A 20,938-nucleotide genomic window follows, 5' to 3' on the forward strand; every position below is an offset into this window, starting at 1 on the left:
TTAATAAATGCTTTTTAACCAGACATCAACTTTTTTTCATTTCTCCTCAAGTTTCCCAATTCCTATCACCTAACTTGAGGTTCTATTCAATAAAAACAAAACAAAAAAAAAAAAAACACCCCACACTCTTTGAATGTACAATAAGATTTAAAGACATATTTCCAAAAAGGTTGCAAAGAACAGAATCTTTACTGTGAAAGAGGTAGGGATGACTTCCTAAGAAAATTTTTTGAAGACCATTTAATAAGAAATCTCAACAATCTCTAGTTAAAAGCAAACAAGTTTTATAGGAAGATTATTCAGGAAGTGAGCATCACACTTCAAGGCACCGGTGATGCAGTTGTCATGGTTCATCCCTCATTCTCAGGAAAAGGTCTGCAGACCATCCCTTGCCCTCTGTTTCCCCTTCAGTCCCTCAACCTTCATTCAGTGACCCATTTAGCTGTTCAGTTGTTAATCTGCTCCTTTAGGAAATGTCTCCCAACTTCCAGGACATTTCACACCTATTACATGTTGTGACTCATCTGACATAGATTTAGTCACCCAGAAGGTTCCTCAGTCAAGTGACATCCAACTGATTCATCACTTCTGTGTTGTAACTACAAGTTTGCCAACCTTTCAGGGGGTTAGGAGTGTCTTCTGTTTACCATCTAGGTGCAATTTCTCCTACAGGGGCCCAGAGACTTTCCAGTGACGGTGGTCTGCAAGCCTAATGTCCTTACAGGAAAACTGTTCCCAGAAATGATGATACCCTGGGGGGTTTTTAAACTAGAAATTTTGTCTTTAGGGAAATATGGGAATCAACATGCAGGGGCACTGACCATGGAGGATGCTTAAGAAAACTTAATTACAGTCACACCAAAGCCAGTATGTGCCAGACCAGTAAAACAGAAGGAATAGGAAATGGAGGGGAAAACAGATATAGCCTAAAACAACACTTGCTCTTTGCAAACCAACACAAAGCTCTCACAGTGTTCCTTTGGCCAGAACAGCTCTTCAGAGACTGAGAAGCTACCTTAAAACCACATACAGTTCTGAAAAATCTCACATCCTGAACAAAAATCAAACACAAGGAGCAACCCATCATTTAACACTTCTTAAAAATAAATCTAATGAGTTGCTGGTGGTACTGTAGAATTAGATGCATTACTATTACCTCAATAATTTGTAAAGGGGGAGGTTGCCAAGTAGCAAAGGGGCATAAGAGTAACTGTAAATAGATGAGGAAAACTTTATTGACACCCTTATGATGTCCCAAATGTGGAACAGAGGAAGCAACTCTGACATATGTCTTTTATAAATTAGGTATACATATATATGGGAGAATACAATAGAACTCATGTATCCAGACTTTAACAATGAATTTCATATGTTGACACATGAGAAGTTAAGCTAAATAAAGTTTGTGTTAGTAGCAAGGACCTTTTTAAAGTTAAATACCTTTCGAAAGAGTGTCAAAATGGAAAGTAGGAGGATGCAGGAGAATGGTGCAAGTAAAGGTCTTGAAACCAACCAATCTTTCTTTAAAGATCTTGGCACACAGGTAGGAATGCACAAATGAAATTTGCTGATGATAATGTTAATGTTGAGGTACTTTTAATACAGAGGACTATTAGGATATCACATGGAAAGAAATAAATGACAAATGGAGTAATAGAAATTGGATTAAATTCAATTATACCAACTGCAAGGTGACATGCTCACAGACAAGTAGCAGAAATCTCTTATAAATTGGGAACTTTCAAGTGGAAACCAGCTGAGTATCCTACAGACTTTGATACTGTTATTCTTTTCTGCATAAATACAAAGCCCTTGTATAACACAATCACGAAAGACAGAAACGTAATCCTAGACTGGACTGTGCAACCAGAAAGAAAAGAATATATAACCTTACTTGAAATTCTGGTCATCTGACCATCCATGTTCAGAAAAGATTATTTCAGATGAAAGAGATACCAACAATGATCAGGGAAAGAGAACAGTCACAAGTAGACTGGAAATCAAAAGAAAAAATTTAAATGTAGAGCAGAGAGATTCTAGAAAAATCCAGGCAAAAATCGTACCTACTATTAAAGTGGTGATCAATCGGCTTATGAAAAGGATTGTATGATACAATTGTAGTGATAAAGGATTTGAGGATAGGTCGCTCACAGGAAAATCCTTAAATTTAATCAGCTGAGCAGGAGAAAAGGAGGTCAAAGAGGAGAAAGAACTGATGGTGGTTGCCAAGTAGTTTCTGAGTGGGTCTTCACTCTGAGGAGAATGGGGAAATACCTATCTTTGGTTTGTGAAGGTGAACTGCTGTCAGAGGAGTGTAAGAAAAAGTGCTGAAACAACTTGACAAATTAAATTGCAATAAATCACTGAGACTGGAGCCTATTCATCTCAAAGTTCTGAAGGAACCAAACAAAATAGCTGAGCTATTAAACATATGTAATTTATCATTAAAAACAGCTACTAGATCAGAGATTTGGAGGGGAGCCAGTAGTATTCCGGATCTATAATTTAAATAGGTACCCTGGGTGAGCCTAAGAAACATTACTGTGGTCCTGACATGACTAGCTGGATGGGAGAAACCACATCAGCAGCAATGACAGGGCTTCCAAAGGGCTGCCACAGGAAGCATATTGCGCAAACCACAGCACCCAGGGGGAGTAAAGTTCTTGTCCATCTTAGATTTGGGACTGCATTGCTTTGAAATACAGTGGATCAAAGCTAAGGAGGGAAGAAATCACCTTTATGGAGACAACAAGCTCCCAGTGTTAGCCCATGGCATCATGCAGCTCCATGCTGTGTCAAGGCACTCGATAGACATTAACACACATGTTTCTTTTATATAACAACTTTAACAAGCCTACTCACCATTAAAGGATTTACTTTTTGTGTGTGTTGTTGTTATTTGCTTTACTGCAGTCCCTTTTATGGAACAGGATCCCATTATGCAAAATATTGTATATACAGGATGGACAAGCGAATACTATCCAATTATCCAGTGGAGACGTGAGAAGCCTGGGCAGGTAGAGGGGCAACTACAAGAAAACAACATCACAGATCAATAGGATGGGCAGACACCCCTGTGTACCCACAGCCAGTTTTCCCTGGGGCTGTTAAAGGCAGGTTGGGGGTTGGAGGAGAGCACTGCAGTTGCACCCTGGTGCATCAGGTGTGAGGGGCCCCAGGGTGAAAAGATTTGAGTATCCTGTAAGTGAAAGATGGTAGGATTGGCCAGCAGACAGCAATAATCTTTCCAAGATCAGTGCCCGTCACCTTATTTTTGGTTCAACAGAAGTATCATTCTGAATGGATGTTTTTTCAGCCCTTTCTGTTTTTCAGACACTTTAAACATTTCCTGAGAGAGGGGCAAACAACGTCTAGCAGATTTGAGCCTAACAATACGCTTGCTTTTTGAGTTCACTTTCACCCACCATTTAAGAGGAGTTAATGGAGCACAAGTTAAAAACTACTGTTTTATACACTCAGGCATGTTAAATATTAGAATATAGCATTATGGAAAATAATCAAAATTTTGATAACCTGTATTTTATAAACATTGGAACATATGCATACCTAGTTTATTGGACAGATTACAGCTCTTCTGTTTATACTGGTGAACTCATAAAGGTTGTCTTACCTTAGTCCATTTTTTAAACACATATTCCAGGAAAACACTTTATTTTCTTTTAGATATACAGAGCCTCAGAACAGATGATATCCAAGAAAGGTACATCTAAGTAATGTCAGAGAGGTATGTTAGTTAAGTGGCACATGCTTTACAGAAAACTCGACCATTAGAATTTGAATACAGGACTGGCCTTCAGGTAGACTTATCCTGAAAGCTTATCCTGAATCTCTTCTGCAAGAGTTGTATTGAACTGAATGCAAAATAAGGACTGTTAACATAAAGCCTGACTTTATCCCTCAAATGTTGGTAATTTCAGAGCTCTTGCCCAAAAAGAAATATACAGGAAGAAGTGGAGTTGATAAAAATTTAACTGATGTAGGTGCACCACACTTGTGCATTCATGATTATACTTAAATGCCTAGAAATCCAAAATAGACCATAGTGTTTTAAATATTCTCATATAATGTCATCCTGGACTAACAGCTGGGGAAGTGATCTGAATGTCAGAAATATGTCACTGTAGCTGCCACTGGTCCATTTTCTGAACTCCAGAGCAAATGCAGACATCGGTTGCAAAACTCTGCCGTGGACGTGTCCTCTGAGAACGACGAGAGATAGGAAGCCATTCCCCCCAGCTACGCTCCCACACCCCACAGCACCGGCACAGAGATGGCAACAGGAGGGCGTACTGGTCCCCTTCGCTAACGCCACCGAGGGAGATGGTGCGGCTGTGCCACCAGCAGGTCTCCTCTCATTGGCACGAGATGCCTCTCCACGGGCAGGTGGGTGCTGCCAAGGTATCTGCCCCAGCAGCACGGAGGGACACCCCCCCACTGCCGGCAAGCCCTCTGCCACCGCGCCTCACTGCACCTCTCCACCCCTTGTGCTCCACGTCGTCCCTTCCCTTCACTCCTAGGTATAGGCTGTACCTATAGATACAGTCTGTTAACCTCCAGGGTTGAGATTCTCATGCTGGAGTTTCTGGCTTCTTTGGGGGCTTCCAGGAAGCTCCTTAACAGACATAACCTCCAGGAGACCTAAAAGAATAGTGGGAAGGAAAAGCTTTTCGGTTGCAAATCGATTAGCTTTGTAATGCAACAGTTCACAATATTTCCATCACCGAAATGCTGCATTTTGGGAGATAGGAGATTAGATAAGCATCTTTTTAGCTTTAATAGGATTGTACAGTTAATTTAAAATATATTATTTTGTATATGAAAAAAAAAGTTTAAAAATAAACTTTTATTCCAGTTTGAAAGACCCCCCAGCAACCCATGAAGGTAAGCCATGATTTTAAATGTAAGTGAAATGTTGTTCGCTGCTCTAATGGCATTAGTGAACTTTTGCTTGAAAGAGAATTTCTCCCCCGACTGCAAATTCTGCAGTGCTGATAATTTCTGATGCACAGACATGTAAGATTCATTGACCTATTTAAATACATTTCCCTGTTAAGAGGCCTGATTACCCAGGACTGGCCAAACTAGTCCCACTCTGTATCTAAATGCGACATCTTAACTCCAGAGTGATTCATTACTATATGATAAGGATGCCAGGAAGTAGCAAACACACAGAGTGGGGTGGGAATGCAAGCGGGAAATATCTGACATTCAGAGAGGGTGCTTGAAGCTGACTTAGTGAATGCTAATGAACAGCCAGTTTGGACCATTTCCTACTTATGCTAATAAAAGGGTTACTTTATCAGAAATGAACCCGGTTTAAATCCAATACGAGTGTCATGCAGTAGTGCGGTTGAAGAATACACCTAAAATCTCTTTTGCTTTAAAAAATATAGTGCTATTTTGGAACCAGGTCAGGAGACAAGTCTGTTGTAACTGACTCAGTTATAATTATAGTACAGATCAGGCCCTGACTCCACTGTAATTGTATAGCATGACAGGCTCGTGCATGAACGAAGAGTAGGAGTCTTGGCTAGAGCAAGACAAATTCTAATATCACGAACATAACAGTGAAAATCATAATTACAGATATGTCACTACGGATCGGGGATGTGGCAGGCATGGACCGATTCCCGGTGACCTGGGAGGGACTGACTGAGCTCCACGCTGCTGCTCGGTGAAGCAGCCGGGCGACGATTGCTGTGTTGTGCCAAGAGGGAAAGTGGTTGGTGGGGTGGATATTCCTTGTGGGTCATTGCCAGCCGATGGTGACGCAGGGGCACGTCTTTCACTTTACTACAGTGGAGTGATCCCTGAAGGTGGGCAAGTGCCTGCCTCCCAAAGCAAAAGCCAAGGCACCAGCAGCAGGATACGTTCCTTGCTCCTGCATTGCGTGGGAGAGACAAGTGGTTCCTGTAGATCACTCTGGGGTTATCCTACACATCACCTGCCTCTCACGTGCTCTGCTTCCCTACCTCTCTGGCAGCCCAAAAAGGTGCACCTTCCCCTCAGCTAGCAGGTGGCTGCAAAGCCAGCACACACTTTCATCAGCCACCTCTGCAATGCAAAAGGTGACCTACAGCAAAGGCACGAGATAGACAGCCAGCGGTGATACTGTTTCCCCAGCCGAGTTCATGAGCCTCCATCTACCAGAGCGTGCTGATGCCTCAGGGTTTGGTTCCAAGCAATCAGGGCACCAAGGAGAGACCAGATGCAGAGAGCCACCAAGAACAGGTATCTTCAACACCTCACCTCTTGGACGTCCTTGGCACCAAGCACCAGGCTGCAGGGAGGTAGTGAATATTTTCCCCAGTGGACATTCTCCTGTTACACCTTTCCTTTAGGATCTGGTGATGATATCAGTGCCTTTTATAGAACGGGGCAGTGGTTAAGCACTTTGATGGGCTTCACAACTTCAGGGGCCTTCTCAGGTTTATGAATTCACATCTGACCTTTCCTGCTTCCCAGAACAGCATCCTTTAATCACCAAGCTCTAGGCTACAGAGAACAAGTGGATCCTCCCCACCCTTCCAGGACTGTGTGGAAGATAAGGTTTTTTTATCTCCTTCCAAAACTGTTGAGAAAGGGAGACATGATTATCCATTTTACATTAAACAGTTACTGGAGTTGACATTTGAGCATACAACAAAAAAACAACAGATGGATATTGACAGATGGAGGAGCATGAAGAAACAATGAGACATCTTCAACCACTCTTCTCTGCTTCTGAAACATGTTATTGTTTCCCCTACCATCTCTGTTGACCCCAGCCCCATTTTCAAGTGCCACTCCATATGCTTCCTTTCTTTGCCTCCATATGTCTTAAACATGTAAAAAAAAAAAAAAAAAAAAATCCCACTTCTTCTGGTCCTACTCAGCCAATTTTCTTCCTCTGTAAAATCTGCTTTCTGTTCCCTCTCGTCCATAGAAATGGCTTACAGCATTGCCAGCAAAGTCACCAGCAAGCTCTTCCTCCCTTCCGTTTTAGGATGACTGCACACCCTCCCTTCCTGAAAACCACCTGTTCTCCAGCTTTCAGAAACACCATACGCTTCTTGTTTTCCTCCATTCCCATGCCATGACACACTTCCACATCTTCAACTACCCTTTACAAACTCAGCAGTTTAACTTCTTCATTTCCACTCTGCTTTGCTAACAGCTTGCCTTTACCTTGCCAGCTGAACTTCCTCAATATCCCTCTGCAGAAAGAAAACCACATGTCAGCAAACTGCGAAACTCACTTTCATTAAGTTCTGTTCATTGATGCTTTTTAAGCTTGAAAACATATTCTCTATTTTTGACTTACTGTTTCTTATCCAACTTTTTCCTCTGTCACCCAGTCTTAAAATTCACACAATAGTATTTTCTCTACTATCTCCAACAAACAAATATGCCATCACTTCTTAAGTTATGGATAAGCGATATGTTCTTTTCTGGCTCCTGGTATTTTACCTAAGCCCATTCTTATTTTACCTTTCACTTGAACCAAATCCCATTTCCCTTCAAGTTCTTTGCTGACCTTCCTATTAAATTTAGGTTATTTCCCTCTTACCTTCATGGACATGCACTTCTTAGTGTCTTTCTACATCTCCTTCTAATATACTCCATCTGCAGAAACACTTAATTTGCCACTTTCAAAGATCCCACCCTGTCTTTTCTTTCCCTGTTATTGGAACTGATCCACTGGACAAATCCATCTAATTTTCACTGGTTCTTCTTTGAAAAGAGCTATAAATCCTACCTTCCCTGCTCTCAATATTAGAAATTACTGATAAAGATTAATGGAGGCATTAGCACATACAAGCAAACTTCACTGCTTGTTTACTTATATTTCATAATTTATTTGAAAACATAATTTGTGATTATAAGATGTGATAAGACCTTTGCCTCTTCTGATTCACCTTTAAGCACCTGGCACGTTTTGAGATGTGTATAAATTACACTCAAAATGTCATGAAATTGAACTAATGTTTAAAACTTTGCAAAATTCATCTCCAGCAAATACTGGTGTCTGAATTCAATGCTTCATTTGGAGCCTGGCATGCAATATAATTACAGTGAAAGGTGAAATAAAGAAGAATAGTATGAACATTTTGCATACCTGCTATTCGCCATCTGTTCTCTGTGACAGAGAGATACAGCTTCTCTTTACAGAGGAGCCTTTGACTTGATGAAAAAGGGAGACTAGCATTTTTTATTATACTGCAAAAATATTTGTAGTTTATTTTTAAGAACCAAATAAAACAAAAAAACTTAATATAACTTAGTGGGCTGCGATGATATATTAGACGACTTCTAATTTCAGAAGCCATAAATTAGTATGCCATTACCAGGAAATCGTAGTACTGCCTTACCAGGACCATGAGGCACCAACAATAATTCCCCCCTTTACCTTTTGGAGTTTTTTTATACTTCATCTGAATTATGGCCCTAAAAGGTGAAGACATGAGCCCTGAAAGTTATCCTAAAAATGTACTGAGATTTTCACATAATCAAGGTCTGAATCATTGGGGGGGGGGGGAGGGGGGGGAGGGCGAAAAAAAAGAAAAAGCCATTACAAGATTTGCAATAATTTCATGAACATTTGCAAAACTGGAGTGAAAGGTAGTGTGGGCACAGGCATCTTAACTGAGTGACACCTGGGTTGGCTCAAGGGGATAAATTTGCTTTACCTTACAATGTGCATGCCATACCCCTGCTTACCTCAACACAGGAGTAAAAAATGAGTGAATAGTTGATTGTGTGGAAATTGGCTGCGGGTGACACTTCTCCTGCCTTTTTAGATCAGATTCTCACCTGAGGCACATGCCTTTCCCTACCCGTACCCCGTACCTGTACCCCCACCTCTGTTTCTGGGGAGCAAAGCTGCCTGAGCAGGTAACTTCGCCTTTTGCTCAGGTAGCTGTTTCTCCCCTGCCCCCGGGCGCCCCCCCCGGCCTGCAGGATTTTTGATTCCTCCTCTCCCCCCCCCCGTTTTCTTGGCCCTTTAAATTAAAACCCTAATAACCAGGGCATGGGAGGGGTTAACTTTTTAGACCCAGACAGTCCCCTGCTGATCCGGTAATGAGTAAGCAATGCAGCTGAATGTCAATAGCGCGGTGTGAACTCGGGTAACCCAGCTGAGCCCTGCGATGGGGGGGGCGGGGGGGTAATCAGCTTGACCCCCTCGACCTTCCCCAGCTCGGGGTCCCGCGGCCCCAAGCCTGTTTGCGTAGGGCTTCTTCTACGCGCTGCTTGCCGGAGGGCGAAAGCCTTTTATAACAACTGGGTCTGAGTCAGCTGTTGGAGGTAACATAATATACCTTGGTCAATAGCTATATGTTGCACAATATACGATGTGGCAGTTCCTTTCTAACTTGGGGAGCCACCCAGTCTTTTTAGGATTTCCAGGAAGAGCTGTGGCATCTGACCTTCAACCGTTATTAAAAGAAATCAAAGATTGTATAACAGTCTGTCAGAGCTTTGCATTTCTTAGCGGAGTTATGTTTCATCAAATGCCTCCACATTTCTGAGCTTCACAGGTTCTTTATTCCTTTACTTGTTTATCCTCTGGTAAGCATTTATTAATAGAGAGACTTATTCCTTTACTGTACTTGTTTATCTTTCAGGGGGTTTGTTTTGTTTTTCAATTTAGAAGCAGAAGGGTCTCCCACGCATTTCACATTTCTATCTGCGGGTAAAGTCACTGCATGGCTTTGATAGCAATCTTCCAGCTGTCCATTTTCACCCTGGAATCACTCCCTTCGGCTGATTTTCTGCATTATCACCGTAGTTTTTGACTAAGACTATTAATCCACCTGTCCCTCTGTGCAAGGAGCTAGATTGGTTTGTGTAAAAGGGGAGCAAGATGGTATGAACTGTAAATCTGCTATTAATCCTGTTAATAATGGATTAAAGTGAAGCCCTGTGAGTAGAAAAGGCTGATTTGATTGTTTGGGACTATAACTTAACTCTCCCTTATGAAAGCAGTGTTTGCTGTGCATCACATTTTGTGATTTGCATATTTGGTCTCTGAGGAAATCAAGGTTAAATATAGCAAGGAGATTCTGCTGGCTGAAACTGGTAGCACAACTATGCTCCTTCAGCCTAATAGTCCCTCAGATGGCAGAAGAAGGAACCCTGTCTGTTTTTGCCTGACAGTAACTGCATCCTATAATATGACTTACATTGTTAGCTTTTGCTTTGCCTCTGACCTTTACGTGCACTTTGCTTATGTACCAGATAGGCTGCATGCCTTATTTTAGAAGGAAAGAAGCAACAGAGGAACTGGGCTAAAATAAATATCTTGCCACAGCTATTTTCAGTAAAAGACTGACAAAAGTAACAGCAATGGAAAGCTGAACAGCTCCATATATTCCCTGTGCTAGGCTATCATATAGGGCAACATCAATCTCATTAAAAAAAAAAAAAAAAGTTGATAATGTCTCTGTGTTAGAGCTTAGCATTCTGTTTCCTCCTCAGCCTTAAGAGAAGGCCTATAAATTATTAATGCAAGCATCAGTGTGAGACAACAGATGGTAAAGATTACTTGGAAAAAGTCTTCACATTAACATATTATGGCCCTAGTTTCACAGCACGTTGGGACAGTTTCCTGCTGCTGCCAGCCAACCTGGCCCTGGGAGAAACCTCCCAGGAGAGGGGAATCCTTGGGCAGCAGCAGAAGGGTCCGTCCCTGGTTCAGCTGTGCAGATACGGTGACCTGGCCACCACCACAGAGAGGGGTGGCCGTGTGTCACGGCACCCCTCTGACACCGCCCCGGCCCCGTGAGGGTCCTGGCATCTGCTACGCCAGGGACGAGGCCAAGAAAGAATGAGCTCAGGGTTAGGAAAACCTTCAGGTAGCTAGAAAATGTATCCCTTGCTGAGATGCTTCCAGGTGGGATCAGTTGCTTTGCATGCTCTGAAAAATAAGAAATACACGTTTATCAGTTTTGAGCTGTTCTTGAGCCAGTGATGACACAAGTTCCAAAGTATTCACTGGTATATACGTGCATTATCCAAAAAATCTGGCAAGCAATGAAATTATTTTAATGTTCTCTAGAATGGGTTACTTCAGCTTCCTCAGGTTGACGAACGTATTAAAACTGGTATCAAGCGAGTAAATGAGAAATTTCTTTAAGGAGAGTAAGTGTAATGCATTGTCTCACTAGCTAGCTCTTGTTACAGCAGAATATGACCTTTACTCTTGTTTTGGAGTTACTGGTCTATGACCCTCCTGCCCATCACTCTGCTCACATCATTTTTGAAGATAACTCTGTGTCAGAACCTCTGATACTGAATGAATTTATCCAGCCTTTTAGGGACTTATACAGGAGACATTTTCTCATGGCCCATTACTTCTGCAAATGCATATGCCACGTGAGTGTTTCACTGTGATTAAATCATGACTTAAAACATAACTCTCATGTTCCTACATCCTCTGGGTGTCATGGAAAATTTTCCACATAGCCTAAATAATGAAAATGTAGGTGAGCACTACCATTCTCAGGCTTACAGTGGTGGGCTTGAGTGTGGCTCTGTAAAATGAGCAGGAACCAGCTCTTCATTTATCAGCTTGTTGGAATCTTCTGTTCTCAAGAGATGGACAGTGCGTGGGTGAGGGCATGGAGTGATTGCTAGAAAATGCCTTCAACGGCATTGTTGCTGTGCTATTTTCATAATGAGTACCAAAGCCTTGGCTAAGCAATTTTTGATTCATACTTCATTATTTTCCTAAACTGGTAATATCTATTTTACTGAACAAATATGATCATCCCCTTCGTGTTTCTGTCACATTGCCTCGCAGAATCCTTCATTGCCTTGGCTCTCACCAGTCCTCTTTAAGGGAAAATGTCTATGTTTGCACAGCTGACAATCCAAATCCCTCACAGCAAAACTGTTGCTCAGATCCAAGTGGCACAGTGTCAGTGCATCCATGCTTCACCTGCAGGGACCTCTAGCTTCACATTCAGCTTTACATGATGACTGGGAAAGTTAGGTGCTCTGTAGAAATTTGCTCTTGATGAGCAATTTTGCAATTTATCACAGTCCTGAGATGCCACCTTGGAATCAGTCAACACTTGAAATTTCCTGATTTGGGATGAGGTGCTGGAAGAGCTGTTTGAAGATGTCTAATGTCACTGAGTCATAAAATATTGATTTCTGACTTTGATTTAAAAAAAAAAAAAAAACAAACCAAACAACATTTAACAAGAAGGTCAACAGGTTCTTGGAACAAAGGCCAGGTTAATCAGGTCTGCTACTTAACATTATTTTAGAATTAATTTTTCACCATAAAATTCAACTTACTATTATAGCATCTAATTTTGGTTTATAAAAGAAATCCTCAAAGACCCAATACTAGGGCCACTGAAGATGCAGGCAACATTCAGATTAAAGTTAGCAGGGAAAGCATTCAGGAAATAGCATTAGTGACCCAGAAAAGGGTTCAGATGTTAGCATCTGATAATTCGTGATCACCTCTACCTAAAAACAGCTACACTGGAACAGATTTGCATTTGCTGGTGGACAACTAACAAGTATTTACAAGCTCTGGATTACAATAGTGACAATCTGTTATGTCATAAATAATCTTGTTTCCAAGTGCTGAATGTGGGTAATTTGTAATCTGCTTTCTGTGAGTGAATATACCCCTAATAACTTATTTTTGTTGGCTGATTTTATGGGCACTTGGGAGTCAAGGCCTCATTTGTCAGCTGCAGAGTAGGACAACTGGGCACCGCGCAGCGGGAGGGCACAGAGCTGATCCACAGCCCCCTCCCCAGCCCCACTAGGCAGTCATTTGGGATCCTGGGAGAGCTGTTGCTAAAACTTCTAGGAGGGATTTTAGGTTATTTATTTGCCTCCTGGATTATCTTCCAGAGTCTCCACCCCATCGTTAGTATCAGAGGGGTGATATCACAGGGCCCTGGAGGCAGAGGTGGCAACTCTCCTCTTCCTGTCAGAGCAAGTCCTGAAGAAGGTTCCTTGAGGTCAAAGGAGAAAAGCAAGAAGACATGCATAAAACCGAAAGTGATCAAATACGTGTAAAACCAAGTTTACATGAAGGAGTACAGGCTGTCCTGCACTTGTTCTGCCTGCTCTCTGAGCTGCTGCTGAGTGAGCAAGCTCAAATTCAGAGCCATGGACCATGTTTATAGCCCGTGTACATCCATCCTCCCCCAAGTCCTATTGGGACCTCAAACAGGAAGAGGTTCCCATGTCTTTAAATTATGAGTGAGATGCAGTCTTAGTGAAGCAATCTTTTTGATTGATGTGAATCAGTTGGCTTCAAGGAAATCAAACGATGAAGAACCAGGAGAGCCTTTTTGGCCTAGCCAGTGAAGTATTAAGGCTGGAAAGATGATAGGAAGATTTGACATCATGCAGATACATATAGAGGGATGAAAGTCATTTCTAGATTTTTCTAAGAATAGAACCAACATAGTTCGAAACAGCCAATGCCACCTCTGTCAAAAATAACAGTACAGGTATAGATCTGTGTGTTTTGCTGCACAGATAATATGAATGCTCAACTTCTGATATGCACTATGTTTTGTATGAAGGTCAGCTGGTGACTTATACAAAATGAAAATGCAATTAAAGATAACCTTGAGAACATTGAAACAAATGTAACTGATGGTATTGGCATGTGTGAAGAGGTGGGGGGGAAACAAACACAGAGAAAAAAAAGTAATTGAGATTCCTGGGAAGGGAGGGAAACTGCTTGCCTCTCTGCAGAGGGACTAAATGCTGAAGGGAGGAGCAGACCTTACGAGGTAATGAGAGTGCTAAATGGCAAAGTTTGGGCTGGGAGAAAGGTAGAGCTTCAAAGGAGGAATGTGCACAACTCGGATTGTAAACTGCCTTTACATCTGTCCTTAGCAAACTCAAAGATGAAAGGATCTGAACTCAAAGGACCTGCTTTACTGTTGCCTTTCACCTTCTGAGCTTATTTGTATCTATGCAAAGGGTATGTAAATTGCCAGGGCTCCAGTTCAGTGGCTTGTTGTCTACCTATATAGGATGAACCAGCCTATACACTGGGCTCCGAATATGTGGGGACTCTCATACCCTTCTGCCTGCTGCTGATGCTGCCCTGTGCGTGCTGTTCTGGTAAGGGGGGTGAATCTTCTCTAGCACTTTGGATGGTGTATCATAATACTGTGACTACAGATGTACATGAGATGAGATACTGGAACACTGACAAATTTTTGGTTTGGCTTGTTTGCTACTGTGCCGAGGCCCATGGTGCAGTGCCCGTGCCTCTGCCCTTCTGCCTGCTGCCCTGCTCCCCCTCATGCCGCAGAGGCAGGGGTGATGCCTGTGGGGAGGGCAGCTCCCCGCCCTGGGTGGGCAGCTGAGCAGAAGAGCTGCTGTGCATGCAGTCTCCATCGTTAGCCATAGCAGCAGCCTCCCCACTAATGAAGGAGGCTGGGTGCATGCAGGAATTGGGCTGGGGTGGGAGACAGGGAGGGTGCGTTGTGGAGTCCCAGACCTGAGGGCTGAGTGGGAGAGGAAAAAGAGCTCTCTGCACCAAGGAGAGTGTGGAAACTGTGTAGGGAAAATGCTGAAGGATCAGGAACTGATGGAGGACTCTACAGCAGAATGCGTATTGCACATTTTATCTCTCATTTCGCTTGTGGGAATGTTAATTATGAGACTGTAGAAATGCTTGGGAATGCCTGTATTTAGATAGTGTGCTGCAGGATTCATTGCAGTTAAGCCCCAATTACTCCAATGGTATTAAAGGGTCCTGTGTGGGTTTTGCAAAATTCATTTACATCCACTTTAAGGCCCCTTTGCACAACCTGAGCAAATGATAACAGAACCTAAGTGGAAAAAAAAAAAAAAAAATGGAAAGGAGGAAAGATTGATCTGAAAAAGAAATGAGCTTCACATTTGTGGTCCATTATAGCCAAAGGCACAATCACCTAATCTGACTCCTAAGGTTAGTCCTAAATATTAGTGTAGGCAAGTCCCTGGACAGTTGCCAGTGTCTCAGGGCAGATAACATCAGCACAAGTCGAGAAGAGGTCTCCAGTCTAGCCTGCGTTTTAATATACTATTAAAATAAAATGAGACAGCAATTAGTTTCTCTTCAGCTATTCCACAGCATAACTTCATCGGTCAATTAGTATGAATAAATAAATATAGGTCTTGAATTATTAAACTGCAAATAGAAGAAGCAACTGCATTTAATATTTCACTGTTCCTTCTCCTTGCTCTTTTGCTTTGCTTGGAGTTTTCACTCGGTATTATAGGAGTGCTATTGTCTATTCTTAACTCTTTCCAAACTTTTAATTCTTCCTTAGGATAATTTTCTTACTCCAATAACACTTGTAATCTTGGCTCAAGACATGAATGTTGGATTATCAGAGGGTATGCATTCACAGAGCAACAGTCAAACCTCTGGGAGCAATGGGGAGATCAGGTATTTTAAAAAAGAAAAAAAAAAAAAAAAAAAAACAGGACATAACAGGACATTTAAGTGCTTCAGTATGGCCTTACTAACTTTAGGTTCCCACTTGCTAAAATCTTGGCCTTAATCTTTTTCTGCATGGGCTATAGAAGAGTAAACAATAATTATCCCACCAGTTAATCCCTTTTCCTAGCAAGAGTCAGAAACAGGGGTTGATCGGGGTTAGAATACCTCCTGTTCGTGTCCAGCGGCCTGTCGCTGCTTGGGGCAGAGAGGGCCAGTCCGACAGATCTGCTTAGGAAACTGGAGTACCACAGGCTGTATGAACTGCCTAGGACCTTTGGTACCTCAGGGTCCATGTGCTGTGACTTTCTCAAATTTTATATGAATATGTGATCCACAGAGATCAGTCTCTTTAGCTGCTGCATGGGGAAAAAGTAAGTCCTGCAGAAAAAGAAAACCTCGTTATAATTTTACTCTTTGGTTGTTTCCAGGACATCTCCAAGAGGGCAAATCAGAGCATTTTCTGACTTGTTTGTTCACAAATAATAGCATTGACCTCTTTGTTCACTGGTGCTGATTCTTACAGAAGTGTGTCACTACAGTTCTGTACTTTACTGAAGCATATGGACATCAGATCACGTGTTCCCTGTGGGAAATGGCCAAAGAAAATATTAAATAATAGTAACATATTTAATATTCTGTTGATGGGAATGTCAATGCATATAGAAGGAGGAAGAAGTGCGACTTTAAAGTCAATAAGCTGGAGGCAGCCTGAAAGCTCTCTGGGTATTTCTCTCCCTCCTGAGATGCACCTGCCTTCTGACCTCTGGTTTTGATATTGGACCAAATTCTTACAGCAGTGGCAAGGTTTTATGTGACAAGAGACTGGGTTCTTCTCTAATTGCCTCAGGGATGAAGCACAAGCAATGTCCATGACATTATTTCGCTTAAGATATATATACTGGGGACCCCAAACTCTGGACTCAGGCAAGCAGTGCAGTGCAATAGCAGTAGATCTGTAGAAAACAAGTAGTGCTGAGGAGCCAGTGTCCCGCTGTATGTGCTGTGAGAGTTCTTGCCTTGCATTAGCTCTAGCAGCCTGAACCCTTGCCAGCAGCTGGAGCATACCGGGTGAGCTTCTGGAATGCATCCACCAGTTAAACTTTGTCTAAAAGAAGCCCCGCTCTCTTATTCTGAGACTGCCCTGCAGCATGAAATAAGATGCACTAAGTGTGGGCAGTTGGGAGATTTGGTAACCTGAATTAAAACACTAAAACTGATGCACCCTGCTTAAGGCAACAGACTGCTGCAGCAGCACAACCACCCCCAAAAAGCCTCCCGCCGCAGTGCTGCTTGCTTTAAAACACAGTGCTGGCAGCCCATGGGGTGAGGGAAGCACACTTGCTGTGGGGTGTTGGGATGGATTTACGAGGCTTAGTAAGACACAGGAGGGAATAAGAAGGCTGAGAGCCACAGCCCCAGGTTGCAAAATGCAGTGGTGACCTACACCTGCCCAGGACAGACCGACCTCTGCATCCATCCAGTCCTGTGGTTTCCCACTCTTCAGTTTTCTGTGAGGATGACAAACCTTGAACTGCTTCTGTATATGCTTTAACTGTATTATTTTTTCCCCTTTGAAGTTGCTCAAGGCACTCTGTGAGCTGAGTGCATTCCTCTTAGATTGGCTCACTGCAGTATATTTTAAAATGTTAATTTCCATTAGATTTGTTTTTCTATTTTAGTTTAAATATTTTTTTGCTGTTTTCTGGCCTCCTTTTATGTTCTTGTTTCCTGTTGTTGCTCGTGTAAGATCTTTGAAGAGTGTAGTTTGGGTATGTTAAAACTTTTTCATACTGTACAGCTTTCAGGTAGAAATCATAAATAGGTCATGGCAGCAGCCAGGGGAGGATGTGACATATAGTCTTGTGGTTATGTCTTACAAGTGCTGCTGTCTGATCTGCTCTGGTCTGCAGCATTTTCTCCTCTCTGCTTAGCTGTCATGGTGATAGGTTACTTGGACATACCATAAATAGACAAACTAGAAGGGTTTTCACTGGGTCTGATCATGAGGACTGTGGTGTGACGTAGCACACTGGAGTTTATACATATGTTTGTGAAAACTGTCATTTGAGGCTGTTGCCTACAGAGCCAGTGCGGCAGATAGCACTGTGCTTGCATTCACGAGCGTACAAGAGCTTTTACTGAGAGGGCTGGATATAGGAAACAGGATATTTAATTCTGTTCAACTTGAAGCAGAGGGGTTTACCTCCTCTGCCCGATTCCAGGCAGCCTTTTGCAAACTGGGAAGGCTCCACGAGGATTCAGCTCGGTAGATAAGTGCCAGCCCTGGTGTCTCTGCATCCCTGCAAATCAGAGATGGTGCCCTAATGCCGGTGATGTTTGTGGTCCTGGAGCTCCGGTGCAGGCACGACCACACAGGCCCCCTTTGCAAGCATGCCCCATTAACCAGTTGCTGAAATCCCCATGTATGAGATACGTGCCAGACTATGGGAGAGACAAGGCCCTGCCCAAGGGACCAAGATTCTCCCTGTGTCCCTGCAGGGTCACATAACAGAGGGCTTGCAGCTTAAGGCTGCTGCTAGGGCCTGCACCTTTCTGTGAGGCAATTCATGAGGTGCAGAACAAGTCTGCAAAGACAAAATTAAACCAGAACTAGGACATGGCAAAGACTAGGACAATAAGTCTTGCAATTGGAGCCTGAGACTCAACTTTTGTGTCTGCAGAGCCGGGGTAGCCCACAACAACATCCCTTGCCATGCTCCTCCGCTTGTTCGGGTCAAGTGGAAGGGCTCCTTCTCTGCCTGTGTGCCGAACGAAGGCGGTGTGTATGGGTGGTGCTCCTGACCCAAAAGCCAGCCTGGTGCGCCGAGAGCAGCACGGCCAGGCTGCCCTGCAGAGACTGCCTGCCCTGGGGTGCCACGGGGCTGGTGGAGCACTAGGGCTCTGAAACTCGTCTCGTGCAGTGTAGTCCCTACCCTGTGAGAGTCAAGAGAAGATGGAACCTAGGAAAATGGGCTGAAAATAGTTTAAAAGAAAGAAGAAGCAAGAGGAGAAGCCTTTTAAGAAGGGAAATATTTAATATAAATGGAGGTATGTAGGGTGGGCCAGCAAGGGGGAAAATAAGCAGAGACACAATGAGTAAAACAGGTGGAAGAAATATGGAAGGAAGAGGAAAAACCGGGTAGGTGGAATAAAAGTGTTGATAAGGATGGTTGGAATACTTAACCTATTACATGAGCTGTTAAACATAATTTTTCAATAAGGAAAGCTGATTTTTTTTAATGTATTAGATGAGATCTTAAATATAATTTATTCTGCTCTTTCACATTTGAATCTAAGTTTTTTAAAGTAATTCCTTAGGGAGTCAGGATGATTTTTTTTTTTTTTTGGCTGTGGTTCTGTTGGATTTGACATATACATCTGTCAAAATATTTCAAACTATAGCTTTTGCTGTTGTATTGGCCCTTTACAAAGCATAAACCCTGCAGGAGAGTTGCAGATGACATAGAAAGGGAGAAGAAACCATTCAGAAATTAAAGTGTTCACAAAATTAGAATTTGTAGATGTCTTCAAACTGGAGGTGGAAATACATAGTGTGTGTTTTTATGTGCTTATATTTTATACATATGTAGGCATGAAGTGTATACAAAATGCAATTAAAGATATTTTTACTAGTGAGATGATGATATATCAAGAAAACACCTCCCTTAAAAGGAAAAAACCCAAGAGGGGGGAAAAAGTATCACCATTATTCAGATGTAACACCTTGTTGTGTTAGAGAGAAGGCACCAGAGCTCAGTGACTAATTCACTGGCTATTAGTCTTTCATTAATTTTGCTTCCACTTCTCTTTGATTTATGTGCTACATAGCATGGTTTGCTAAATAGTTTCTGCAAACAATTATTTGTTGTAAGAATATAATATTAAAAACTAAAGCTACAAGTTAAATTACACAGATTATTTGCAGGCTATGCTTTTGATCCCTAACTGGATTAATAGAAAATGGATTCTTGTTCAAGTACACAAGTCTAGACTAGGTTTTGGTTTTAAAAACAAACAAATAAACATAAAATCCCTAAACTCCAACTTCATTTATTTTCTTGAAAGGTCCTGTTACCGCAAGAAGACCTTTTTGCATTAGTGGGGAGCGCACACACAAGGACAGAGGGGTTCCCAGAGCAGCTGAGTATCGAAATGCAAAGTGGCTCTTTGCAGGCACCTTCTGTGCCCTGGTTCAGGAAAGCACCTTCACAGGCTGAAGTCCTCCTCACTTTCTGATAGCATTGGCGACCCTGAAACACTTGCAGCAGGATTGAAGTATATGCTGGTGCTGTCTGAATTGGCATCTCCATGCCTATTGGTTTTGTTACTAGGACTTTTTCTTTCTTTCTAAATATTGATGTCAAAATGGTAACAGGAGGCTTTGGGACTAAAGAGTTCAGATTTTCTAGGGATCAGATGATTTAGCCACGGGTCCTTCAAATACTTTAAGCCATTGTGCATTCTCACATTAAATTCATGAAGTTCATTAAATTCATGAAGTTCATTAAATTCATGAAGTTGCTTCATGTTCCTAATTGCTGTATATACGTGTCCAGGTCTTGTATTCTGTTCTCACCATGCTAGATGAGATGGCTCTGGGAGGTATAACACCTTCAAAGTATGATTTTCACAAGCTTGTCTCTTTTCCTTGCTGATAAGGGAAAAAACTCACATGTAATATTGTTGAATGATAAAATTGTCATTGCATATTGCAGTGAAAAGTTCTCCCTTGTATGGTAGACCTTTATTCAAAATGTGCTAAACTAAGTGTAAATAGAAGTCATCTGATTCTTATATCAATTTTGTTGTAATTGGTCACCAATATCTACCTGCTGTTCAGAGGGGGTTTGTTTTTTACATGGCCAATGCCTGACCCTAACATTTATTTTCCCCTTAAGTTCAATGAGAAATCTCCATTTAAAGGTTGAATAGCCAGGCCATGTTTCTGTGACCTATTCTGCTGTTAGTGTTGAGTCAAAACACAGGTCTGATGTGAAAATGAAAGTAGCTTGTCAAGATTTACAACAGCATGCAAAGTCTTGGGAGTGGGAAAAATATGAGTCAGAAAGAGAGGTTCACATGAACTTAGGTGATTTTTCTTTTCCATTGTATGTGACAGAGAGGTGCTACATGACAAGGTATTTTTGAAAGACACATAAATTCTGCACTCTCTGTCAAAGCTTTCACCAGAAGATGGGAGATAGTCTTAGCAAAGAGGAGCTAGACTTAAACAAATGGTGTGTCAGATCTGTAAGCTTCTTGCTTTGACTCCATCTCCAGGGAGTCATCTGGGGCACTCTTGCTAATCTAGGAGCAAACAGGCACTTCCAGATGGTTTAGTTCCTTATCTGCTGTGGAGTCAGCAGGGGAGGTAATGCATGGAAATGTCCTGGTTTGGGCTGAAATACAGTTAATGTTCCTTTTCAGTGACTAGATGAGTGCTGTGTTTTGGAT

General features: G+C 42.2%; 1 protein-coding gene across 1 annotated transcript in view; it reads left to right on the forward strand.

The window, feature by feature from the left end:
• The first annotated feature begins 14,083 nt into the window (after window positions 1–14,083).
• Window positions 14,084–20,938, forward strand: part of NRIP1 (nuclear receptor interacting protein 1) — a 143,990-nt gene continuing 137,135 nt past the window's right edge. The window contains exon 1 of the mRNA XM_032989788.2: window positions 14,084–14,112. The gene's annotated coding sequence lies outside the window, so the exon portion shown is untranslated. The remainder of the gene's footprint in view (window positions 14,113–20,938) is intronic.

This window comes from Tyto alba, unplaced genomic scaffold, assembly GCF_018691265.1.
Source record: "Tyto alba isolate M040663 unplaced genomic scaffold, T.alba_DEE_v4.0 Super-Scaffold_14, whole genome shotgun sequence".
Taxonomy (NCBI): Eukaryota; Metazoa; Chordata; class Aves; order Strigiformes; family Tytonidae; genus Tyto; species Tyto alba.